The 17452-nt window shown below is 39.6% G+C and overlaps 1 long non-coding RNA gene across 2 annotated transcripts; it reads left to right on the top strand.

Annotated features, from left to right (window-relative positions):
* Positions 1-2916: 2916 nt before the first annotated feature.
* Positions 2917-12332, top strand: LOC131191124 (uncharacterized). Of its 2 annotated transcripts, none has more exons than XR_009153430.1 (4): positions 2917-3195; positions 5221-5268; positions 5628-5744; positions 12091-12332. It is a non-coding gene; the product is annotated as an uncharacterized LOC131191124 (long non-coding RNA). The 2 variants fall into 2 exon arrangements; XR_009153429.1 differs by having other exon boundaries at positions 12088-12332.
* The last annotated feature ends 5120 nt before the right edge of the window (positions 12333-17452 follow it).

Here is a 17452-nt window from a genome sequence, read left to right as displayed (position 1 = left end):
CAAGGAAGGCATACCAAGAAAATAAAATTTAATAATTAAATTGGCAAATGAAGAACACAAACTAAAATCACAGGCAAATAATATTACAGTTACTCATCCAAAGAATTGCCTAGAATTAATAATGGAAAATATAAAGGAGTACAATTCAGTGTCAGGATATTAGATTAATAAGATTCAAATCATATGGAATCTAACTGAAGAAAAAATGTAATATCTTCAGTAAATCACAGGTTTTAATATCATTGCTAAAAAGACAAGTACAGAGAAATTTGAGGGAGGGGGCAGTCCAGAAGTGTGAACTAATAAAGCAAACAAATATTTGCTTTACAAAAACAATAATTATTTTTTTCCAAATAATTATTCACAAACTTGGAAAAGCATGATGGTGGCTATTTTAAGATGGAGAAATCCAGTATAGTTATTTGTAGGAAGATCTGCAATGGTAAAAATTAATATTTTACCAAGAATTGAAGACAAGGTATTAAATGAATTAAATGGCAGAAAAAATTAATTTTATATAGTCCAATAAAAGGCTGACAATCAAGCAGAACTGTATATACTATAGAGACAGCAAATATTAAGGCATTTTGTGAAGCAGATATTTCATCAAATATCACAAGAATGTAAACAGACAAGGAAGAGAAAAGCAAAACTTAACAGATTTGGCCAGTATTACTTTTTCAAAATGCAATTACTATTTTACAAGAGAGTTTGTCAAGGAAAAACAAGTAAAAGACTTGTTGTCTTTTACTTGTTACATCACATGTTAAATTATAATTCTTATCTTTATTCAAACCTGGGTGAGAAAAAGCGGGTTAACAGATGTGAATTGTAGCTTATCTTAAATATTCCCCATGGATTTTAGGAAATCAATAATTTTTTTTAAGTGGGATGATATTTTGGATTGAGATAACATCAAGATTGGAGAGGCTAAAAGGCAAGAGAATATTTTTAGTCACAAAGGACAAAGCAATGCCAACCAAAATATCAGCAGGAATTTATTCTGGTTAGAGAACTAGGTTTTTTTCTTCCATTCAGTTGTGTCCAATTCTCAAAGACTGCCTGGACTCATATCTGCATTTTTTTGGCAAGGTTTTTCAAAAGTGGTTTGCCATTGCCTCCTTCCTAGGGCTGAGAGAAAGTGACTGGCCAAGGTCACCTAGCTGGCTTTGTACCTAGGGTGGAACTAGAAGTCACGGTCTCCCACTTTCTAGACATACCTTAACCACTACACTAAACTGGCTCTCTAGAGAACAGTACAGTTAGACATCAAAATTACCTTTTCAACAAATGTTGTCAGATTTGTCCCTATGAGGTGTGACTTCTACCTAAAGAATTACAATAATTGCCGAAGTTGCAGTGGCTATGGAGTGAGCTAAGCAATTTTAATAATATGCATTTGTGATGGACTCAGAGTGGATAATTAGTGATTCTCTACTACCGGTATATTGCAATTGAATTGATTTGGCGAAAAGAAGAAGTTATGAGAAAAATTTGCATGAAGGAAAGTCTTGTTCCAATGAATTTAGTAAGAGCTTGTACAATTAGTTTTTATATTGAATTTTATTCTCAGCACACTCTGTCACTTCCCTGCAGCCCCCACAGATTGTGATTATACCATGCGAACAGCAGGATTTATTCCCTATCATCTTCAGAGGTGGGCTTCACATAATTTAACAACTGGTTTGCCTAGTGCAGAACCGAAAATGTGAGCACGCGCGGCTTCAAACACACTGCAATTTCATGCGCGCAGCTTCCAGCACACCTTCTTGGTGAGTAGAGCAGGCAAGGCGCGGCAATCAACTGGGATGCATGGGTGAGGCGAGTGAGCCAGAGAGTGAGATATATATAGGACGGGATAGCGCCAGGGTGGGGGGGCTGACCCAGCCGGTATTCGGAACTACCGGTTCACCCAAACTGGCAGCAGCCCACCTCTGATCGTCTTCAGTATGAACATTCCCAACACAACTTCATCCAGTTCTCCAAAACATAGTTGCATTTATAGCCTATGCTGCTAGTTCCTGCTCTACCTGTTGAACTTGACGCTCAGCAAATTTTCTATTAAGTTTCCCAGTGACATTTATTATTTGGAATATGGGTGTTTGCAATCGTCTGTCAAACATTTGCTCCAAGTTCTTTTTATAACTCAGTCAATGTTATCAAACCAATGAGAGCTTGAGCATGAAAAATGGATTGGGGCCACAGTACAACTTTTTAAGCACTCCTCCATTGTGCCTCTGATCCTGTTTCCTATGTAATTCCATTCTAATTGGTCAGAACTAAAAAAAAAATCTTACCCACCATACTATTTGATCACGCCTTGAGCCTTATCACAACCCCTTCAGATTGCAAATTATAGGCAGTCCTCAACTTACAACGGTTTGTTTAGTGACTATTCAAAGTTACAATGGCACTGATCATTTTTCACACGACCATTGCAGCATCCCCATGGTCACGTGATCAAAATTCAGACACTTGGCAACTGATTCGTATTTATGACGATTGCAGTGTCCTGGGATCATGTGATCATGTTTTGCAACCTCTGATAAGTAAAGTCAATGGGAAGCTAGATTTACTTAACAACCTTGGCACTAACTTATCAACTCCAGTGATTCACTTAACAACTGTGGCAAAAGAGGTTGTAAAATGGGGCAAAGTTCACTTAACAAACATCTCATTTAGCAACAGAAATTTGGGGCTCAATTGTGGTTGTAAGTCAAGGACTATCTGTATGCCCAACTATGATGACTCTCCTGCACTATTCCATGAATACTTCTCTAGATGTCAGCTCAGGGGAAGATGAACCGGTTCTTGGCATGTCAGGGAGCTGAGTTAATTGATGGCTCTGAGCAGCTGTCTGTAAGGGATTTGGCTGAGGCTCCTGCTGAGAAAAGCACGCAGTTGCAGCTGGTCAGTAAGAAGGAGGAGGAAGTGCCTTCTGCACCTGATCCAAGAACATGTAGGGCAGAGAAAAGGCAGAAGCAGACTACTCGAGAGGAAAAAGCCTCGCTCTTCTTGATGGGCTGCACCAGAAGCTGCCTATTTAGCACAGCAGACAGAGGGAGGCCTTGCTGGGAGCAATGTAGTTTGTTTCATAGCTGTGTTTTTTCTGGATGTGATGATTCCTGCCTCGCTTTGGATTGACACCGTGCCTTGACTTGAAGCGTGCCTTGGAAAGTGGACTTTTCTTGACTTGTGAGCTCACTTGTGTTGTGGATTTAAGTTTGCCTGGTGGATTTATTTTGTTTGAGAAACTTCCAAGTGCTTTGTGGACTAACATTAGTCTGCTTGTGACTGGACTTAATTGGGATAGTTCTGGGGGTGGTTTTTTTTGGTGAAAGGAATTGCTGGGAAAGATGAGTAAACTCACTAAACCACAGTTACGTGTGTGTGAGTGAGTGAGTGGGGCAGCACACCAACCCCAATGCACGCATTTCCCCATTGTATCCCTGCCTTCTCCAAATCCAACATTCACACTCTGCCCTATGGCCATCCCTGAATTTCTTGCCAGTCCTTGGAGCTCCAAATCCATTGTGTGCCCACAAAGCAGCTCCCCTACCTCCCTTTACAAATGGATGTTTTGTGGCACACTTCCCCCACCTCTTTTTTTTTTGTTTTTTTTAGTGTGTGTGCACTTGTGTAGCCTAGTGATTTCCTATTGGTGAGGTGATCTGGATTGTTTTCAAAAGAAGACTGATTTTTGAAAGAGTGAATTCACTGAGAAATCTGTACTGCGTCTTCTCTACCTGGTGTCAGATCGGCTTCATTGAAATGGCATTAATTATTTTGCACCGATCCATATAAAATAATATTCTGTACTCAGTCCCTAGAACAATTTTCATTTGTTCAATAGATTCAGAATTACCACTTCTTCCTTTGAACTGCAGTGAATGGTAAGGAAAATTCATTTTCCATAATAGTGCCGTTCTTGAGAACAATGATGCAGGTAGTCCTTGGCTTACAACAGTAAATTTAGTGACTCTTCGAGGTTACAATGGCACTGAAAAAAGTGACGTAGGACCGCTTTTCACACTTATGACCATTGTAGCCTCTCCATGGTCACACAATCAAAATTCAGACATTTGGCAACTAACTCGTATTTATGACGGTTGCAATGTCCCGGGGTCATATGATCACCTTTTGTGACCTTCTGACAAGCAAAGTCAATGGGGAAACCAGATGCACTTAACAATTGTGTTACTAACTTAACAACTACTACAGTGAATCACGTAACAACTGTGGCAAGGAAGGATGTAAAATGGGGCAAAACTCACTTAACAATTGTCTCGCTTAGCAACAGAAATTTTAGGCTCAATTGTGGTTGTTTGTTGAGGTCTACCTGTATAGTTAAAGGTGATTTAAAAGATTCAGTCAGCTCCTTCTCTGTTGCTCCTGAAACTGGAAGTCTAGGGCCATTCACAGACTCCTTGAAAGTAAGTCCTTCCATCTGTGTTCTCAATATTAGTGGGACTTAACAAGATTAGCTATTGTTAGTTTGCTCTTTTGTTACATTGTTTTCCTCTTTTAATCTTCTTACTGAAAGAATGCACAGTAAGCTGCTCAGCGTCCTCCTGGATCGGAGCACGAAATAATAAACAGTGATGCTTGCTGTCTCTCCAGTCTGTACCAGTGAGAAGTCAAGGAGTGTTCTCCTTCATATATTGATAATATAATGAGGCCCCCTTGACGCAGGAAGGCAAATGTTGCTTCCAGAGATTTTGAACTTCAGTTCCTATCATTTCTGTATAAGCATCATTACTGGTAAAGGACTGTGAAAGCTGCTAGTCCCAAAATCTAGAAGGCAGTAAGTCTTTCCCTGACCTACAAAAATCTGAAAGTAACCAAGGTTCTCAGATGCAAAGTATATTGTAAATCCAACTTTACCTTTCAGTCTTATTTAGCAAAAGCTGCTTTGCACTCCCATCTTGCATGCAATGATATACAGAAATTGTATCAGCCAATGAGCTAGGATCCTGATGATAAACACAAATATTTTGGCACAAGATATGGTAGACAGAATTGTAGGCACTGCCAGCAATGTAGAGTGATGGTAGCATCTGATGTCATTGGAAGCTGCCCAGTTGTTTGAAAGATGGGTAGCTATTCAAATGTTATAAATGAATACATACCGGTAAAATAAATAGATGCCAAACACGAGGAAAAGCTGTTTCTTATTGCTGCCCAAAATAAATAGACTCTCTTTTCTCCCCCAAACTTCAGAGAAACAACAGAAGAACCCAAGAAAACTGAATCAGATTCTTCTAAAAGGTAACACAGTCCATTTATATAAATGTCATTCATTTCGATAAAGTTTTCATAGCAGAAACTTCTGACCGGCAAATATATTACTGTGACCATTCCTATTTAAACCCATTAATAGAATGAAACACAAAGCTTCCTGCAATTTTCCAACCTCAAAGCAAACACTATTTAGTTTAATAGGACGTATTTCTGAGAAGATTCTAACAGAATTAAGCAATTAATTATACAGAATTAGAATGATTTACTAGCATTAAGCTGACAGTAGTCTAGTTTCAAACACCCTGAAAGTCAGAAATGGCCTATTTTAAATATTCTGTTGCAGTGAATGTACAGTAAACTGTATTGGGTTTTGTATTTCTCTACAGAGAAGCAGGAAATTGACTCTGGCCTGCACTAAGTATAGAAATGGAGGAGGAATATGCTTCTCTGAATTATAGTATCACCTGGTGGAAAATTCACAACCCGTTATTGACTACATCATGGTAAGAGCACGGACAGAGAATAGGTGGCACTTATGGAATAATAGTTTTTAGGCATATCACTCAAAAGACAATGACCTCATTCACATATGTGCTAAATCATAATGTGATTTGTTTGGCTTTGGATTAAGATGTTGAGTGACTCCTACCATTGAAGTGTGGCTTGCCATGTTGTATGAACCCAACCAACTCTGGTTTAACAATAAACTATCATTAAGAAATTTGTGTAAGGTGTGAACTCAGTGTGTAGTAATTGCATCTTTTCTCACACAGCGCAGATAAAAGGAAAATGTACAAAAATTACCAAAGACAGGTAATATAGTTTGGTCTTCCTGAAAAATTCTGTGAATGAAGCAAGGCAATAAATCAATGAAAGCCTCCAAGAGTCTCCATCCTTATCCATGAAGGATATGCTGTAATGGGATGTGCAAATGACACAATGTACACAATGTACAATTATATTACATATTTGCATAGTGACATCATGTTATCAGGATGTGCAAGATGGAATCAAAGCTAAAGGAATCCAGTTAATTAGAACATTTTCTGTTCCCTGTTCGTTAAATTTATATATTGTCCATCTAATAAAGTGACTCTATTAGTTTCTTTAGCCCACATTTCCCCACCAAATGAGGCTAAATAGTGTACACTGATCTTATTTCTTTATTTGCCAAATTATATGCACCCATCTCACAAACAAGTAGTGATTACTAATCAGTAGCAATGCCCTCTTTTATCAATAAGCATCACAATTCCACGATGAGACACAGCAGATTCTTAACCAACTTTGGAAGAGAAAGGACAATTTTCTTCCCATGGTTTTTCAAAGGCAGAGATCACAGTCCAATGGCAAAACTAAGTGTGGAAGGCCAGCAGGACCAAAACCCAGATGGGACTACTGAGGAACGTGAACCCAAAGTCTGCATTGGTGCAATATTTTTTTTACAACCAAGAGCAGCACATATGCTTAGAAGCATGGGGATTCTAACAAATACGTATATACATTCTGAACAATTTAGTGCTGTTTATAGAGTTAAAGCATTAAAAAACACATATACAGAGACAGGAATCAGCTTTAAATAAAGTGTTTTTTGACATTTTTCCAGCTCTCATTTTCAGTTATTTGCTCTTGCTACAGCTTTGTTGATACTCGAATAATCTGTGTTGATCCAGGTTGTATCATCTACAAAAGGTTCTGTCTTTAAAAACAGACAGAATTTTTAAACAACTTATGGCCATAGTTGAAGCCCAACGTTTCTGTTGTTAAGCGAAACATTTGTTAAATGGTTTTTGCCCCATTTTATGAACTTTTTTTTGCCACAGTTGTTAAGTGAATCACTGCAGTTGTTCAGTTAGTAACACGGTTGTTAAGTGAATCGGGCCTCCCCATTGACTTTGCTTGCCGGAAGGTCGCAAAAGGGGATCACATGAGTCCAAGACACCGCAACTGTTATAAATATGAACCAATTGCCAAGCATCCGAACTTTGATCCTTTGGCCATGAGGATGCTGTAATGATTATAAGTGTGAAAAACAGTCATAAGTCACTTTTTTCAGTGCTGTTCTAACTTCAAATAGTCACTAAATGAACTGTTGTAAGTCGAGGACTACCTGTACTATTTCTATTTCTTTGAGCCATCCATTTAACAAACAGCTCACCAGTGGATGGTTCACTCATTCATGATGTCCCTTCAGGTAGAATAGTTTCACTCCAGCTTTGAAATAACTCAGATGAGTAAGGACTACCATTTACCTGGGTCAGTGGTGGAATTCAAACTTTTTTACTACCGGTTCTGTGGGCGTGGCTTGGTGGGCGTGGTATGGCTTGGTGAGTGTGGCTTGATGGGCATGGAAGGGGAAGGATATCGCAAAATCTCCATTCCCACCCCACTCTGAGCCCAGCCAGAGGTGGTATTTGTCGGTTCTCCGAACTACTCAAAATTTCCACTACTGGTTCTCCAGAACCTGTCAGAATCTGTTGAATACTATCCCTGACCTGGGTCCAATTGGGGGGGGAAAGGGCAAAGAAAGGCCCAACATTTCAACACAGGATTTCAACAGTTGACCAGCAGATTGAAAAACATGCTCCAAAAGAAAAAAAATCCCAGTGGGAAAGGGAGTTTATTTTTAAAAAAATGTTTTGGCCAGTTTCAAACTAGGAACTGTTTATATATGAGGCAAGTGTGATATTCACCACACTTTTGAAGCACAATTGGAGTAACAGATTCATCAAAAATTAGGGAGCTATTTTTGACCAAAGGCAATGCAGGGACTTTTATTTTAAAGCTGATTGCTCTGCCTGCATACATGTGCCTTCTGAACACTTCAACTCTGTAAATACAATAGCATTATTTCCAGATATTATAAGTGATAAACCAAGGCAGATAACTTTTTTGACAATGCTTAACTACCAGCAAGAATAAGAGGCTGGCTGCACAAATAACCAGATCAATTAAAATCCGAGTAAGTTATATGATCTTGCTTCCTTACGTTCAGCTTATTATCCTTTGAAAGTGGCCTCTGAATGGGATGGAATTCAGCAGCCCAAGAAAAATGGCACAAAAATTTAATAACAGCCGCAAGACTTTTGATTGCACAATATTGGAAGAAAGATTTGCCAACAATTGAAGAATGGACACTTAAAGTATCAAATTTGACAGAGATGGCTAAAATCTCTGCGTACTTGAAAAACTATACACAAGAGAAATATGTATCGGAATGGAGAATGTGGATTGATTATATTCAAAATAAGTATCAGACTAAAAGGTACCAAATATTTTATAATTTTGTTAACAATAAACTTAAAGACTCAAGATCCATCCCACCACTAAAAGATTCTAACAACAAAGAATGCAATGACGAAACAGTTAAAGCAAACATCTTCAACATTTTCTTTGGCTCAGTTTTTGTTAACTCCGATAACACACATCTAACATTCCACAAACGTACCAGCAATGATTATGATGACTTAACTCATATAGATTTCACAGAAGATAACATTGGAAAAGCTCTTCATAACTTAAAACCATCGCTATCTATTGGACCCGATGGACTATGTGCATACTTCTTAAAAAAACTTTCCATTAATATAGCAGAACCCCTAAGCATAATCTTTGATAAAGCCTTCACTACCAGTTCCCTTCCCAAACTTTGGTCACTAGCCACAGTCATCCCCATCTTCAAAAAAGGAGACCCCAGCTTAGTCGGAAATTACAGACTTATATCTTTGTGCTGTGTCACCTGCAAAGTCATGGAATCAATCATCAACCAATCCATTACCTCACACTTAGAAACTAACAACCTACTCTCCAATAAACAATTTGGTTTCCGGAAAAAATTATCATGTAACTTACAACTACTCCACTGTAAAAACATATGGACTACAAATCTTGATCAAGGCAAAACAATAGATGCAATCTACATAGACTTCTGCAAAGCTTTTGACTCAGTAGTACACGATAAACTTCTCCTAAAACTAAAATCCTATGGCATCTCAGGACCCCTTCACAAATGGATATCTGCTGTTCTGTTTAACAGACAATAAGTGGTCAAAATTGGCAATGCTTTATCAAATCTTGTTCCTGTCAAAAGTGGCGTCCCTCAAGGCAGCGTCCTTGGACCAACACTCTTCATACTATACATTAATGATCTTTGTGACCATATCTCAAGTAATTGTGTTCTCTTTGCTGACGATGTCAAACTATTTAACACCACAGACAATACATCTATCATTCAAAAAGACCTTGATCATCTAACCGCTTGGTCTAAAACTTGGCAACTCCAAATCTCAACCAGCAAATGCTCAGTCTTACATATAGGAAAAAAGAACCCAAACACTAAGTACATACTAGATGGACATTACCTTACAGATGACCCCATTCCCGTTAAAGTTTTCATGTCAAATGATCTAAGTGCCAAAGCCCACTGCAACTACATAGCAAAAAAAGCTCTAAGAGTTGTAAACTTAATCTTTGTTGTGTCTTGCCCGCCCTCAGAGCAGCCGGGGCCTTCTTATCTGCTCCCGAACACGGAGGAATGTATGCCTCCCGGCCCCAGTCCTGGCTCCATGCCCAGACAAACTGCAGAAGAAGGAGCACCTCCCGGCCCCAGCCCTGACTCCATGCCCAGGCAAACGGAGCAGCTAGACCCCTCCCCCTCCTCCACAGCATGTGAGCCTGAGGAGGGTTTATTACCAACAGCTGATTGGAGTGACCTCGCATCAGAAGATTGGATAGGCGGAGGCAACAGAAGGAAGGAGGGCAGGCCTTAATGAGTGCTGAGTCATGGAGCCACACCCATGGCCTATATAAAGGATCTGCTTTCTGGCAGTCTCTGAGTCAGGCAAAAGTCGAACTTATCTTGCTGAAGTCACTTACTGGTCTCCTGCCTGCTCTGAGGACTTTGCTAGGACTTTGGGCAGAGCTGCAGAGGCAAGCCTGATTCGGATTTCCCTGACCCGGCCGTCAGCGGAGGAGTGGGACACGACAATCTTGCATAGCTTCTTTTCCAAAAACACCACACTACTAACCAGAGCATATAAAACATTTGCTAGACCAATTCTAGAATACAGCTCGCCTGTTTGGAACCCTCACCACATCTCTGACATCAATACAATTGAACGTGTCTCTGACATCAATACAAGAAGAGTTCTCCATTCCTCTGAAAACAACAAAATACCTTATCCCACCAGACTTGAAATCCTAGGCTTAGAAAACTTGGAACTCCATCGCCTACGACAAGACCTAAGTTTAACTCACAGAATCATCTATTGTAATGTCCTTCCTGTTAAAGACTACTTCAGCTTCAATTGCAATAATACTTGAGCAACCAATAGATTTAAACTTAATGTCAACCGCTTTAATCTAGATTGCAGAAAATATGACTTCTGTAACAGAATCATCAGTGCTTGGAATACTTTACCTGACTCTGTGGTCTCTTCCCATAATCCTAAAATCTTCAACCAAAAACTGTCTACTATTGACCTCACCCCATTCCTAAGGGGACCATAAGGGGCGTGCATAAGCACACAAAACGTGCCTACCGTTCCTGTCCTATTGTTTTTCTTTTCTTCGTCCTATATACATATATGCTTATACCTCCTTATATTTACCCATATATGTGTTTATATATTATTTAATCTTTTTGTATGATACCTACATATATTGTTATGACAAAATAAATAAAGAAATAAAAATAAATAAAGAAATAGCTTACGAGTGAATTTAGGAATTGTATTATACTAGTTTATATGTTTAATTGGGAGAGGAGTTGAGGATACAAAGGGTGAGGAGTGACTATGGATTATGATTTATGTTGCATTTTAATTTATGATTGTTAACTTTATACCCTGTACTTTGTTCTGGGAAGTCTCGGAGGGAGGGAGGGAGGGAGGGAGGGGAAGGGAGGTGGAGGAGGTGGAAGATGAAGGATTATTAATGTACAGGAATGATTGAAGATAATGTAATTAAAAAATAGAAATAATTTGAACAATTTGAAATGAAATTGGGGCTGCTCAGTTGCCATTTCAGAAGGGAATGGAAAGGGAGAGAGGAGTAGAGAGAGTGAAGGAAGAAAGTAGGTAGGAAAAGAGAGAGGTAGAAGAGGGGGAAAGGAGAGGAAGAAGAAAGGGGAAAGAGAGAGGGTTAGAAAGGGGGGAAGAGAGGAGTGGGAAGGAGGAGAGGAAGTAGAAAAGTGAAAGAGAGGAAGGATGGAGAAAGTAGAAGAAGGTAGAGAAGGGAAGAGGAAAGGTTGTATTAAGGAAGGAAGTGGTAGCTGAGCAGGACCGAATAAGTAACAAATGAAAGTTAATGATTAATGTTGAATAAGAGACTGTACATTGAATATGTTGTTGGAAAATGGAAATAAAACTTTTTTTATTAAAAAAAAGAAAAAAAAAGAAAAATGGCACAAATAAGGCGGGGCCCAGAAGAGAAGCAGCATTTTTGCTGCACTGCACACTAGCCAATCACAGCCAAGGCAGTGGCAGACAATCCATCGAGGCACAACTAGACAAAGGAGTTGGTTATCTCACCTTTGTTGGAAAGTGGAAAACCCTGGTTTTGAGGCAGTGAAGGAAAACAGGATGGAGGTTGCATTTGCTGCAGCCTGGGGTGGGATGAGGTTGAGAACTACAGCATATATTCTGGTCTCCGAAAACAGCAGGTGGGAATTGAGCTCATGTCGGGGCATGCAGCAAGTGTCACATCTTTTGGATCAAAACCTGAGCTTGTCTCAATGAGCATTATGATTTATACCAGGCAGAGGATCTAGCCAGGGTGGGGGTGGCAGGTGGAAATCTCAAGAACGTATTTTAAAAACTGTTTGTAACCATGGCCGTTGTTTTCCAGTAGAGTTCGGGAAAGAAGAAATGAAGTCACTGCGCCTTTAAGTTGCAAGACAGTAAGAAAGAAGCTATAAGTGGCAAGAAAAGGCAGCATTAAGATCTCCTGCAGGAACATGCTGTTGCAAAGCAATGGGAAGAGATACCCTGGAGGAAACATTTTCCATGGCCTAAATTGAGAAAATTACATATGTTGTGGTTTTAATTTTTTCCCAAGATGTAAATCCCTAAAGAAATAAAGAAATAAATAGTCCCATGAGCCCAGCAAAAGTCAAAACACTTGAATTATTCTTGGATCAACAAAGAGTACAAGCTACCAGATGAAATGGAGGGTTTACTGGTGAGACTGGAGTTTTCAATCACTCAACCATTTGATGGCATGCTTTTGGCACTATGAGGTGTTTCAGCATTCATGTGAAAGCATGTTGGGTACTATACATATGAATTTGGAAGGGTTCACATATGAACTTGAAAGAGGTCCAATTCCTTTGCCTTGCCCTCTTCCTGCACATGACAGTTTCTTCCTTCTTTTCATAGTATAAAGATACGTAGCTTGCAGATTTGGCAGAAACAGCAAACTGTATTTTACATAAAGATAGGAATGGTGGCTAAGTACATTTATTGGTGACTGGGTACATCTTATAGACTTTTTGAAATGGGGAAAAATCAACTTGAGGTTTATGGTTTTGATGATTGGACAGGATAGATTATAGAAAGAAGAAAGTCATAATATGAAGAAGAGATATAATTTTAGAGAGAGGGGTTAGAATATAATTGTACTTATAACAGCTGTGAAGAATATTGGAAGCTACTTCTTTATACCTTTCTTTTTTCCCCACTTTCTTCAATTATTGCACTTTTAGTGTTTTTTCTGTTATTTTTAACCCCCACCCCATTCTATCTAGTGTATGTAAGTTCTTCTAATTATTATTCTTAAAACTTTTAATAAAAATTATGTATAAAAAAAACAGAGTGGTGGTTGGGGAAAATAGTGTGATAAAAATGCAGGCTGGGCAGGCAAGAAGTCAAAAGGCTCAGGTACTTAAGGCTTAAATTAAACCAGGATGTTATATGCAAACATCTACTTTGCTAGCTGGAGAAGTGCCTAATGCTGGGAAAGATTGAGGGCAAAAGAAGAAAGGGACACCAGAGAATAAGGTCTCTGAAGCAGTAGGTTTGAGCTTAAATCAGGGGTATCCAAACTTGGCCCCTTGAAGAGTGATGGACTTCAACTCCCAGAATTCCCCAGCCATCCTGAGCTATAAATATGAGCAAGTTGCTGGCTGGGGAATTCTGGGAGTTGAAGTCCACCACTCTTCAAGGCGCCAAGTTTGGACATCCCTGGCTTAAATGGACTCCATAGAATGGTAGAGGAAAGCCTGGAGGAACACTGTCCATGGGGTTGCGATGGGTCGGACACGACTTCGCAACTAACAACAACAACAACACTTTGCTAGCTCTGAATCTGTTTCCTTATATGTAAGAAATATGTCAGGGACAAGGAACCAGAATGACACTATGAGATGATCAAAGTTACTTCTTTATTTGTTGCATGCCTATTTGCAGAAATCTGACTGCATTTTCTTGAGAACTGCCAGATAAGGCTTCAGGCTTTGGGGAGGGGGAGAAGTAATATCTCCACAATTTCCTGCTGTGCAAGAATTCTAAGCTTAGCCCCTCTTCACAACTCTAATTGGAGATTCCACCACTTTATTATTTAATAAATACTGCTCCAACTTTCCCCAACCTAGGCCAGAACACCTCTATATGGTTGAAAAAGACCACCAGGTTGATCAGATCCCAAGCCTTAACCCCACTTTCTTAAACTTGCTGCATCCTAGAACTGATGTACCTACAATCCCAAGACAAGTTGGTCATGCTACTGGAAGTAATGGGAGTTGTAGTTGCAACATAACTAGAACTATCACATGGCAGAAAGGCCATTAGCAATATGGCACATTCCAGAACTGGTGTTTTGAATGATGAGAAGACAATTTTCTTACGAAAATGAAAACGAGGGAAGAAAGGCTACCAAGACATCCAAAATGGGGATTTAAATATTTAAATAAATGGAGGTGCACACTCAGCTAATATATGTCCACACTCAATTAGGAAACATTTTACCCAGATATTTTGCCCTGAATTCACCTGCTCACAGCCACTGAAATGTAAAATCTAAGCAGCAGCTAGAAGAGCAATACTACTCAGCAGTGGGGGTACTATTCATGTTAGTTCACCATTTGCTTAAGAGAATGGAAGAACTAAAGTGTCTTTAGGGAAGGCTTGAATTGTTTCCACTCAGGATTTATACAGTGGTGCTAAAGTTTCACAGATCCAGAAGACAGGTTAACTTTTGGAAGGAGTAAGCACATTCTAAATGCAGTTGAGGGCATGTCATGAATACCTTAACAAAATGGTATCAAGGGGCTGATCTCTTCCTAAAAGAGTTGCCATGGTGACAGTACCCAACTGCAAAGCACCCATCTGCCAAAAAGTAGGCAAATGAGGTTCCCCATCATCTTTCCTGCCCCCCCCACTAATGGTATAACATAATCCTGTATACTTTCTGTGTTTTCTCTATGTGTATAGACTGCATTATGTACAATCATATTCCTGTACTGCTAGAGTCTATGGCATTTGCTCTCAGCATGCCAATTTATTTTGAGTTATTATTTATTTTGAATTTTTTAAAAAAATTAAAGATCAAAGGGAGCAATAATTCTGGCAGGAAAATGACTCCGGGTATGACATTTCCTGCCTCTGCTATATAGTTTGTAATGGGTGAAATTCAGCAGGTTCTGACAGGTTCTGGAGAACTGGTAGCGGAAATTTTGAACAGTTCGGAGAACCGGCAAATACCATCTCTGGCTGGTTCCAGAGTGGGGTGGGAATGGGGATTTTGCAATGTCCTTCCCCTGGAGTGGGGAAGGAATGAAGATCCTTCCCCTGCCCCACCCACCGAACCGGTAGTAAAAAAATGGATTTCACAACTGGTTTGTAAAGGTTGGAGGAAGTGTTTGATCGTGGGGTTTGATAGAATAGAATAGAATAGAATAGAATAGAATAGAATAGAATTTTTATTGGCCAAGTGTGATTGGACACACAAGGAATTTGTCTTGGTGCATATGCTCTCAGTGTACATAAAAGAAAAGATACGTTCATCAAGGTACAACATTTACAACACAATTGATGATCAATATATCAATATAAATCATAAGGATTGCCAGCAACAAGTTATAGTCATACAGTCATAAGTGGAAAGAGATTGGTGATGGGAACTATGAAACGATTAATAGTAGTGCAGATTCAGTAAATAGTCTGACAGTGTTGAGGGAATTATTTGTTTAGCAGAGTGATGGCCTTCGGGAAAAAACTGTTCTTGTGTCTAGTTGTTCTGGTGTGCAGTGCTCTATAGCGTTGTTTTGAGGGTAGGAGTTGAAACAGTTTATGTCCAGGATGCGAGGGATCTGCAAATATTTTCACAGCCCTCTTCTTGATTCGTGCAGTATACAGGTCCTCAATGGAAGGCAAGTTGGTAGCAATTATTTTTCTGCAGTTCTAATTATCCTCTGAAGTCTGTGTTTTTCTTGTTGGGTTGCAGAACCGAACCAGACAGTTATAGAGGTGCAAATGACAGACTCAATAATTCCTCTGTAGAATTGGATCAGCAGCTCCTTGGGCAGTTTGAGCTTACTGGGTTGGCGCAGAAAGAACATTCTTTGTTGTCCTTTTTTAATGATGTTTTTGATGTTAGCTGTCCATTTGAGATCTTGCGATATGATAGAACCCAGAAATTTGAAGGTTTCTACTGTTGATACTGTGTTGTCAAGTATTGTGAGAGGTGGAAGTATGGAAGGGTTTTTCCTAAAGTCTACCACCATTTCTACGGTTTTGAGTGTGTTCAGTTCCAGATTGTTTTGGTTGCACCACAAGGCTAGTCGTTCGACCTCTCGTCTATATGCGGATTCGTCATTGTCTCGAATGAGACCAATCACTGTTGTGTCATCTGCGAACTTCAGTAGCTTAACAAATGGATCATTGGAGATGCAGTCATTGGTATACAGAGAGAAGAGAAGTGGGAGAGCACACAGCCTTGGGGGCCTGTGCTAATTGTACAGGTATTTGATGTGATCTTGCTTAGCTTCACCTGCTGCTTCCTGTTTGTTAGGAAGCTTGTGATCCACTTACAAGTCTGTTCCGTACCTGTAGCTGGTTTAGCTTAGTTAGAAGAATGTCTGGAATGATGGTATTGAATGCTGAACTAAAGTCTACAAAAAGGACCCTTGCATAGGTCTTTGGAGACTCAAGATGTTGTAGGATGTAGTGCAGAGCCATATTAACAGCATCATCTGTTGATCTATTTGCTCGGTATGCAAATTGCAAGGGGTCTAAGAGCGGATTCGTGATGGTTTTCAGGTAGGAAAGCACTAGCCTTTCAAAGGTTTTCATGACTACAGATGTTAGAGCAACTGGTCTGTAGTCATTCAGTTCCTTGATGGTGGGCTTCTTCGGCACTGGGATGATGGTAGAGTGTTTGAAGCAAGAAGGAACATAGCACATCTCTAGTGATTTATTGAAAATATGGGTGAAGATGGGGGCCAATTGGTCAGCACAGACTTTTAAGCAAGAAGGAGTTATCTTGTCTGGGCCTGGAGCTTTTCCTGGCTTTTGTCTGTGAAATGGGATTTTGCAATGTCCTTCCCCTGGAGTGGGGAAGGAATGAAGATCCTTCCCCTGCCCCACCTACCGAACCGGTAGTAAAAAAATGGATTTCACAACTGGTTTGTAAAGGTTGGAGGAAGTGTTTGATCGTGGGGTTTGATAGAATAGAATAGAATAGAATAGAATAGAATAGAATAGAATTTTTATTGGCCAAGTGTGATTGGACACACAAGGAATTTGTCTTGGTGCATATGCTCTCAGTGTACATAAAAGAAAAGATACGTTCATCAAGGTACAACATTTACAACACAATTGATGATCAATATATCAATATAAATCATAAGGATTGCCAGCAACAAGTTATAGTCATACAGTCATAAGTGGAAAGAGATTGGTGATGGGAACTATGAAACGATTAATAGTAGTGCAGATTCAGTAAATAGTCTGACAGTGTTGAGGGAATTATTTGTTTAGCAGAGTGATGGCCTTCGGGAAAAAACTGTTCTTGTGTCTAGTTGTTCTGGTGTGCAGTGCTCAGCAGGTTCTGACAGGTTCTGGAGAACTGGTTGAAACAGTTTATGTCCAGGATGCGAGGATCTGCAAATATTTTCACAGCCCTCTTCTTGATTCGTGCAGTATACAGGTCCTCAATGGAAGGCAAGTTGGTAGCAATTATTTTTCTGCAGTTCTAATTATCCTCTGAAGTCTGT

The sequence above is a fragment of the Ahaetulla prasina genome, chromosome 2 (assembly GCF_028640845.1).
Source record: "Ahaetulla prasina isolate Xishuangbanna chromosome 2, ASM2864084v1, whole genome shotgun sequence".
Taxonomy (NCBI): Eukaryota; Metazoa; Chordata; class Lepidosauria; order Squamata; family Colubridae; genus Ahaetulla; species Ahaetulla prasina.
The sequence above is the reverse complement of the archived record's forward strand: the minus strand, read 5'-3'. Positions and strand labels throughout refer to the sequence as shown.